This window comes from Nerophis ophidion, unplaced genomic scaffold (genome assembly GCF_033978795.1).
Source record: "Nerophis ophidion isolate RoL-2023_Sa unplaced genomic scaffold, RoL_Noph_v1.0 HiC_scaffold_30, whole genome shotgun sequence".
NCBI classification, from domain to species: Eukaryota; Metazoa; Chordata; class Actinopteri; order Syngnathiformes; family Syngnathidae; genus Nerophis; species Nerophis ophidion.
Genome location: NW_026906952.1, coordinates 82,201 through 92,322, shown reverse-complemented (window position 1 = coordinate 92,322; position 10,122 = coordinate 82,201). Strand labels below are relative to the sequence as shown.

At 39.4% G+C, this 10,122-nt stretch overlaps 1 long non-coding RNA gene across 1 annotated transcript; it reads left to right on the top strand.

Moving 5' to 3' along the window:
- The first annotated feature begins 8,943 nt into the window (after positions 1 to 8,943).
- LOC133546497 (uncharacterized) lies at positions 8,944 to 9,567 on the top strand. Its single transcript, XR_009805225.1, has 3 exons — positions 8,944 to 8,989; positions 9,343 to 9,444; positions 9,518 to 9,567. It is a non-coding gene; the product is annotated as an uncharacterized LOC133546497 (long non-coding RNA).
- The last annotated feature ends 555 nt before the right edge of the window (positions 9,568 to 10,122 follow it).

Genomic DNA, 10,122 nt, shown 5'->3' with positions numbered 1-10,122 from the left:
CCTGGGGGCCCCAAATGGCCCCCGGGCCGCACTTTGGACACCCCTGCCATATGGTGATGGGCTAGATATATGGCCTCCGTACGGAAATTGACCATTGATGTGGAGGTCATACAGTGATGGGATGGCTGTATTGCCGCTGTAGGGTGATGGACCAAAGGTTCCCTCTCTGGTAAACCTATCGTGAAATTTCATTGAACCATAGATTACAATTGTATAAATCCAATTTGTCCATATATGTATATACAACATCAAAAGAGATGAGAAATACTGAACTACAAAAAAAATACTGAAATGACCTACAGTATATTTTAACCTGCAGCGGCCAAAGTCGACCTTAGTCTATGTGCAGTGAGGAGAACAAGTATTTAATAGACTGGCGGTTCTGTAAAATCTAAAACAAAACAAAAAATTACACATTTTATTATTTTCAAGTAACTTGCATTTTTTTTTCTCCACGGAATTGATCACCTAGTAACCTCTACTTCTCTGAAGTATCAAATATAAACTTCATGCAATAAGATGCAAATTAATTCATTTTAAAAAATTCATACAATGTGATTTTACGGATTTTTGTTTTGGATTCTATCACTTCCAATTGAAGTGTGCCAATAATGATATTACTAAAAATAATAATATAAGTAACAGACATCGAACTACAAAATCAGCAGTGTATAAATGATTGTTTCTCCTCATTCTATGATGGACAGTACCAATAATGAAAATAAATGTACCATGACCAAAATTGACTATATCTATAATCATTCTGTACAGTACTCCTTAACAAAAACATTTCACATCAAAGACAAAGGAACTGGACCAGTACTGAAGATGAAATCATCTTGACTGCAAGGAAATAGTCAACTCACTTAGTCAACAATAACAAATAACAGATTATGACAGATTTTTTTAATAGTAAGTTATACATAACATTGACTATCACGAAAAAGTTATTACTTTATATATCTCAGGATTATTTATGAAATGTACAATTAAGTATAAACTGTCAAACCAGTACTTATATTTGGTTTAAATATGTTTTTTTTTAAACTATTGCTTATTGAGATTTCCGCCCTACCTCCTTTGTCCACAAAGGAAGCACAGGTATGTGAGCACCCTTTGACAAAAGAGGAGGAAAATTCACAAAAAAGAGGAACATTTCCATCCGCATGTAGAGCTCCGACAAAAGCCCCGAAAATATTTTTTAAGAATCAATACTACATAGCACTGGGCCAATAAAACAATAATTATACATCGCGATACACATAATCATATCAATATTAAATGCTTTCGATAAAATATTGGAGCCAGCATGATTGGTTGCATGAGGTCACTGGCGCTTTGGGAAGCCAGTAAACAGAAAACAGGAAGTGTCACTGAGCAATGGAAGTGACATGCTACAACAGACAATCAGTTAACAGTATTTACTGAGCAATGGAAGGGACACGCCCACAGCCAATCATGTAACAGTATCAACAACAAGTAAGCTAGCTCCATGATGATAATTATGCTAACTAGCAAGCCAAGCTTGTTTTGGTGTCCCTGTCCTGAAATTCAGTGCGGTGTTTAGGCAAGAGCAGCAGTAAGTACCAGCGGCCAAGGAGAGCGTTCCACAAATTTTGTTTGGATCTTATTTTTTGGATATTGTTTACTTAATTCATCCATGGAATTTTTGTTATTGTTGAACGCTCCGATCGGACAGGTTTTTACTGGACACATTTCCCATGAGTGTTGCTCTGAGAACCTACAAGTGTTTAGTTAATACTTGATTGCTGATAAGAAGTTGGCGCCGTTTTTTTGACACTCATCCTTGAACTCCCATCCGTACACTACTTTTATTTATATTTCTCATATTCTTATTTATATTTAATTGAAAAAAAAAACAAACGGAATTTATATTTTGACGTGAAACTGAATGTTTAAAAACTGTTAAGAAAGTATATATTGTGTAAATTTTTCTCAATAAAACTTGTTTATAAGATTTCAGTGTGTGTTCAAGTACTTCTTGAGCACATTCATCAATACTGTGATAACAATTGTAACCATGACATGAAATGTTCATTTTGTTACTCCTTAGTTTTGACACATGAGATTGTAGACTGGATATTTACACTCTATGAACGTTTTGACCATAACTAAAAAGTAATAAAATGATGGCAACAAATTGTTTTCAGGGTCCACAAGTTCAGAACTTTTAATCCTGAAATCAGAGTGGATACAGATGTTGGGTTTTGGGCAACTTAATACATCAAATATTTGTATTTGTCATTAACATACTATTTACTGAAACAATGATTTGATGGCAAATAAAATAATGTTTAAATTAATGCTGTTTTTTTGGTTTCGAAATTCACTAAATTTGCTAAAGATTAAACGTTTTGAACTTGTAGACCCATAGGCATGAGGTGATAAATGTCAAGCTTACCCATAGGCAGTGTTGCCGCCTGTTAGAAGTCCCCCGTCACTTGATAGATTTAGCGCTGTAATATTATCATGTTCAGACAGTGGCTTCTGATCTACTGTAATGGTGTCAGACCCTGATGTTGAGTGTGATGGCTCACTGGCTTCCAACATATTTAAAAATAACTCCTGTGGAGTTTGGTAGCCTTTTGGTGACTGATATTTTCCTAAAATATGTTCAACAGTTGCCCTATAAAATTTACTATCTGACCACTTTGCTAAAACAGAATCTCCTGTTTTAAGATCTAAGATCTGCACAGGAGCTTCATCTCTTGGCAAAATGTCTGATCCTGTAAAGATTTTGCCGGTATAACCGTCCTCCCATCTGACGAATGCCAAACAATCTGAAAGAGAGAGTGCAAAAGAGAAAGTGTTTAAAATTGTTTGAGTATAAAAAATTGGACTGGTATTTGTCATCTCATTTGGACATCAATGTTATGATTATTCCCTCTCCCCATCCCTATTTGCATTTTAAAGGAGATGCAGTAGGAAGAGCTTGCCCATCGCTGTCTTAGAGGTGTGTGGCCTCATTACAATTAGGGTACTGTTACCTAACTTCCTTGGGGCGACTTTGTCAAGGTGGTATTTTCAGCTGTTCTTTAAATACTACACAAATTAATAAAGTCATTTTTCCAGTTTGTTAGCTACATGTACTGCAATTTGGCTTAACCGTAGTCCGCTTTGCCACACATACATAGAAATTTACCAGATTGCTTAATTGGGGAGGAGAATTATGCAGGTCCTTCATTTTCTTTGTGGGAACTCTTAACCACTTTCTTGTAGTCGTTTCCTTTTGGTCCATGCTGTAAATGAAAAAAATAATTTTGGATCACAAACTGAGGATGGGTTGATTGGCAACACTAAATTGACGCGTGTGTGAATGTTGTCTGTCGATCTAAGTTGACTTGTCCATGGTGTACCCCGCCTTTCGCCCGAGCGGAACTGGGATAGGACATAGCACCCCCACGACACGAAAGGGAAAAGCAGTAGCAAATATATGGATGGAACTATAATATAAATTATTTACATATATGGGGTCACTCCATATGGATGTTAACTTTTAGGGTGAATCATATTTAACTTCTGTTGAAAACAAGTAAACAAAATGATATTTTATGATCGTTCTGGCTATAGTAAAAAAAAAATCTTAAACCAGACAGTTTAATTCTTATTTTAATTCATATCTATTTTGAGGTGTGGTGGGTTTGATGGCACCTTTTTATAATGGGGTACATATTAGAAAAGTTATAGTATTTTTAACAAAAAGGTCATGAATATAATCTCGAGCCCCAATGACTTTGTATTGAAGAGGTTGACCATAATTAGTGCATTTTGACCAGGTTAAAGCAATCATAATTTTTTAAACATGTATCACAGGAAAACTATTCTTATATCATGTTGCTAGTCTTAACAAGACCTGTCTGATAATACCATCCATCCATCCATTTCTACCGCTTATTCCCTTTCGGGTTCGCGGGGGGCGCTGGCGCCTATCTCAGCTACAATCGGACGGAAGGCGGTGTACACCCTGGACAAGTCGCCCCCTCATCGCAGATAGACAGACAACATTCACACTCACATTCACACACTAGGGCCAATTTAGTGTTGCCAATCAACCTATCCCCAGGTGCATGTCTTTGGAAGTGGGAGGAAGCCGGAGTACCCGGAGGGAACCCACGCATTCACGGGGAGAACATGCAAACTCCACACAGAAAGACCCCGAGCCTGGATTGGAACCCAGGACTGCAGGAACTTCGTATTGTGAGGCAGACGCACTAACCCCTCTGCCACCGTGAAGCCCAATAATACCGGATTCATTTAATGAATGTTTAACATTTTACACACATACCTACTTTATTTTCCTAAATATCAATCAATCAATCAATGTTTACTTATATAGCCCTAAATCACTAGTGTCTCAAAGGGCTGCACAAACCACCACGACATCCTCGGTAGGCCCACATAAGGGCAAGGAAAACTCACACCCAGTGGGACATTGGTGACAATAATGACCCAGTGGGACGTCGGTGACAATGATGACTATGAGAACCTTGGAGAGGAGGAAAGCAATGGATGTCGAGCGGGTCTAACATGATACTGTGAAAGTTCAATCCACAATGGATACAACACAGTCGCGAGAGTCCAGTCCAAAGCGGATCCAACACAGCAGCGAGAGTCCCGTTCACAGCGGAGCCAGCAGGAAACCATCACAAGCGGAGGCGGATCAGCAGCGCAGAGATGTCCCCAGCCGATACACAGGCGAGCAGTACATGGCCACCGGATCGGACCGGACCCCCTCCACAAGGGAGAGTGGGACATAGAAGAAAAAGAAAAGAAACAGCAGATCAACTGGTCTAAAAAGGGAGTCTATTTAAAGGCTAGAGTATACAAATGAGTTTTAAGGTGAGACTTAAATGTTTCTACTGAGGTGGCATCTCGAACTGTTACCGGGAGGGCATTCCAGAGTACTGGAGCCCGAACGGAAAACGTTCTATAGCCCGCAGACTTTTTTTGGGCTTTGGGAATCACTAACAAGCCGGAGTCCTTTGAACGCAGATTTCTTGCCGGGACATATGGTACAATACAATCGGCAAGATAGGATGGAGCTAGACCGTGTAGTATTTTATACGTAAGTAGTAAAACCTTAAAGTCACATCTTAAGTGCACAGGAAGCCAGTGCAGGTGAGCCAGTATAGGTATATATGTATGTATATATGTATATAAAGGTATATACAGTACAGGCGTAATGTGATCAAACTTTCTTGTTCTTGTCAAAAGTCTAGCAGCCGCATTTTGTACCAACTGTAATCTTTTAATGCTAGACATGGGGAGACCCCAAAATAATACGTTACATTAGTCGAGGCGAGACGTAACAAACGCATGGATAATGATCTCAGCGTCTTTAGTGGACAGAATGGAGCGAATTTTAGCGATGTTACGGAGATGAAAGAAGGCCGTTTTAGTAACGCTTTTAATGTGTGCCTCAAAGGAGAGAGTTGGGTCGAAGATAATACCCAGATTCTTTACCGTGTCGCCTTGTTTAATTGTTTGGTTGTCAAATGTTAGAGTTGTATTATTAAATAGAGGTCGGTGTCTAGCAGGACCGATAATCAGCATTTCCGTTTTTTTGGCGTTGAGTTGCAAAAAGTTAGCGGACATCCATTGTTTAATTTCATTAAGACACGCCTCCAGCTGACTACAATCCGGCGTGTTGGTCAGCTTTAGGGGCATGTAGAGTTGGGTGTCATCAGCATAACAGTGAAAGCTAATACCGTATTTGCGTATGATGTCACCTAGCGGCAGCATGTAGATGCTGAAGAGTGCAGGGCCAAGGACCGAACCCTGGGGAACTCCACACGTTACCTTAACGTAGTCTGAGGTCACATTGTTATGGGAGACACACTGCATCCTATCAGTAAGATAAGAGTTAAACCAAGACAGGGCTAAGTCTGACATACCAATTCGTGTTTTGATACGTTCTAATAAAATATTATGATCGACGGTATCGAAAGCAGCGCTAAGATCGAGGAGCAGCAACATAGATGACGCATCAGAATCCATCGTTAGCAATAGATCATTAGTCATTTTTGCGAGGGCTGTCTCCGTGGAGTGATTTGCTCTGAAACCGGATTGAAAGGTTTCACATAGATTGTTAGACGCTAAGTGTTCATTTAACTGCTCCGCAACAATTTTTTCAAGGATTTTTGAAATAAAGGGAAGGTGAGATACCGGTCGGTAGTTTACCATGAGGTCAGGATCGAAGTTAGGTCTTTTAAGAAGAGGATGAATAACCGCTTTTTTGAATGCTAGGGGAACAGTGCCCGAGGAAAGTGATAAGTTTATAATATTTAGCACTGATGGACCTAATAATACAAAGAGCTCCTTGATCAGTTTCCCAGGAAGAGGGTCAAGTAAGCATGTTGTCTGTTTTATTCCATTTACACGTTGTAACAATTCCTCTAATGTTATTTCCTCAAAATGAGAGAAACTATTTTGGAGGGCAGTATCCGCCGTATATACCATCGTGTCAGTGTTAATAGAACCCCGTTGTAGCTGGGACGCATTGTCTTTAATCTCCTTTCTAATGACTTCAATTTTCTTACTAAAGAATTGCATAAAGTCATCAGCTGAGTGGGTGGAGCTACTGGAAGGAGTCCCTTGTTGGGTTAGCGATGCTACCGTACTAAACAAAAATTTAGGATCGTTTTTATCACGGTGGATGAGATTTGAGTAATATTTAGCTTTAGCTAAGGTAAGCATGCGTTTATAAGTTATTAAACCATCACTCCATGCTTGATGGTGCACCTCAAGTTTAGTCGTGCGCCATTTGCGTTCCAGCTTTCTACATAATAATTTCTGAGCTCTAGTTTCTTCTGTAAACCACGGAGTGCACTTTTTTGGAGCCTTTTTTAACTTTAGCGGTGCTATGTTATCAATGGTTTCGCGCAGGGCGTCGTTAAAGTTGTTAGTGAGGTTATCAATAGAGCCCACATACTTTGGGAATGGTGCCATAACCGAGGGCAGTAGGTCAGCAAGAGTTGTCGTTGTGGCCGTATTAATGTTGCGGCTGCTATAGCAGTTATTATTATTATTAGTTTGACGAACATGCGTCTGAACCTCGAATTTTATAAGGTAATGATCGGACAATACTTTAGTATACGGGAGTATCGTAACTTTGGAGACGGTGATACCCCTGACAAGCACTAGGTCTATCGTATTACCGTTGCGATGCGTGGGTTCATTTATTATTTGTGTGAGACCACAGCTATCAATTACAGTCTGGAGCGCTACGCACGGTGGGTCCGATGGGGTATTCATATGGATATTAAAGTCCCCCATTATGATTATATTATCGGCGTGTGTCACTAGATCAGCAACGAACTCTGAGAATTCATTGATAAAGTCCGAATAGGGCCCTGGGGGGCGGTAGATAACAGCCAGGTGCAGAGGCAGCGGTGTGACAGACTTCATAGTAAGCACCTCAAACGATTTATATTTATTATTTATGTTAGGACTAAGGTTAAAGTTTTCGTTGTATATTAGTGCGACCCCCCCACCCCTTTTAAGCGGACGGGCAATATGCGCATGTGTAAAGTTAGGAGGACATGCCTCATTTAGCGCAAAAAAGTCGTTTGGTTTAAGCCAGGTTTCGCTGAGACCGATGAAGTTAAGATTGTTGTCTCTGATGATATCATTAACTAACAACGTTTTGGGAGACAATGATCTTATGTTTAAAAAACCTATATTATAGGTAGTGGGCTGTTTTAGGGAGTTTTTGATTAAATTATCCGTAGTAGCAATATTAATAATGTTGTGTTTATTATGCCCAGTGCATTTAGTATAGTTACGACCGTATTTAGGAATTGATACGACAGGAATTTTCCGATTGTTTGTTTGTTGCTTTGATAAACTGCACGCATCATGGTTAGCCACCTCAGTAACGGGGATTTTCCGATTGTTTGTTTGTTGCTTTGATAAACTGCACGCATCATAGTTAGCCACCTCAGTAACGGGGATTTTCCGATTGTTTGTTTGTTGCTTTGATAAACTGCACGCATCATAGTTAGCCACCTCAGTAACACACATGTCCAACTCTGAAACACTCAAAGCAGAAAAAACGTGTTCTAATTTAACTGATATATGCAGTTTATACAATGGATAGCATGATACAAAACATACTGGGCCACTGCCAGCGAGTAAGCAAATATACTGCTGCTTTCAAAATGGCGGGGCAAATTAGTGAATCATTTAATACTTTTGGATGTAATCTCTTATTTATTGCAAATAGCCAGCCTTACCGATAAAATTCAACCCGGACCTCCTTTGTCGAGTGTCACTTTATCTACAACAGTATTATAAAAACATTTTTAAGTTAAGTCCTCCAAATGAATATGCACTGTGGAATCCAATTGTGAAGGTCATTATGTATGCTAACATTACTTGTTGGGCAGACGCCATTATCGTTATCGCAGCCTGCTAAAGGACCACTCCGTTGTCACAACAGTTAAATATTTTCATTTCACAACATTACATGGTTGACCAACTAAAAAGTATTAGCATACTTACCTCTCCAAGTCTCATGTCGCTTCCAAAAACTTTCCCGCTTCTTCTTCTCTTTCTTCTTCGCTTTCTTCTTCTTCCTCGTTTTAGTTTAAGGTAGGCGCACAGACAACGTTCAAATGTTACGCCACCTACTGTTTCCCCGCCTCTTCTTCTTCTTCTGACGTTAACTGACGGCAAACAACTCGTCATGTCCGCCGCCGTCTGATAGAAAGCGTAGATTTTCTAAATTGCCTTCCTTTGAAAGTTACTCATAGCCAAAAATGGCTATTTTCAGATGGTCATATAAGGAGAAAATCAACTTTATCTAAATTCTGAGATGTGCATCTCAACGACACTCTCGCGAGATTTGGCACGGCGCCCCATGAATCTGTCCAATCATATTTGCTCTACCTGAAAAACACGCATGCGCATTTAGTGGGCGGATGTGACTTGAAGAAACAATTCGGCACTGAAGGAATAACAACTGCAAGTAAGTAATACCATTTATTGTTTTTGTTTTGGTATTTAAATTACTTTAACATACACGAGTTAGTATTTATTAAACTACTGTAACGTCACTGATTTACGGAAATATAGCTATAAATGCCGCATTCAACCTTGCTAGAAGCTATGAAAGTTACCTCCAGCGAGGCATCTCAAGTGATAAACTACACTTCATACATCCCATAGTGAAATAGCAATGATAGAAGTAAATGTTCAAAGAACATTTGAAGATGAACAATATAAATTACTGAACATACACTGCTTCGACATAATATAGAGTTTTACATTTACAAGAAGTTCCACTGTATATTCCAGCAACCTTTGTCTGTATTTACATAGTATTGGAGTGTCGAAATGACAAAATGAAAACCTGGAAAACGATGGAGAAGAACTGGTAAAGAAGTCGACTCAAATAAATGATCAAGAAGGACTGTAAAGCTGGTAAGTAGACTGGCATAGTTGTGGTGCATTAAACTGGCAGCAGATATATGATATTTTATTTTTCTTGCTGCAGTCATCCCGTCCTGCAACCACCTATGTGAAGACTGATGAGCAATGGCTAAGTAAGTTACATGTATACGCGGTTTCTTTGTTTAAATGGATTAGTTCTGATTGAGATTTACAGACCAGATAGAAGGATAAAAAGCTGTCCACAGTTTGTCAGGAACAAGCATGGAAATATTGCTTTCTTTTACCCTGATTACAGTATGAAGAATGAAACTTGAAATATAAGTAATCTCAGCATGTGTAATTGATGTTTTTTGAATCTTTCACCTTCAAGTTAAGGCTGGTAGGTAACATCAGGTCATGATTAGGGATGTAACAATATCAACATTTCACTGTATGATATCCTCACAGTGTTAAAGCCACAATAAGATATTGTTACAAAAATGTCAAAGTCCAAAGACATGCACCTGGGGATAGGTTGATTGGCAACACTAAATGGTCCCTGGTGTGAGAATGTTGTCTGTCTATCTGTGTTGGCCCTGCGATGAGGTGGGGACTTGTCCTGGGTGTACACCGCCTTCCGCCCGATTGTAGCTGAAATAGGCACCAGCGCCCCCCGCGACTCCAAAGGGAATAAGCGATAGAAAATGGATAGATGGATGGTGTTAAATG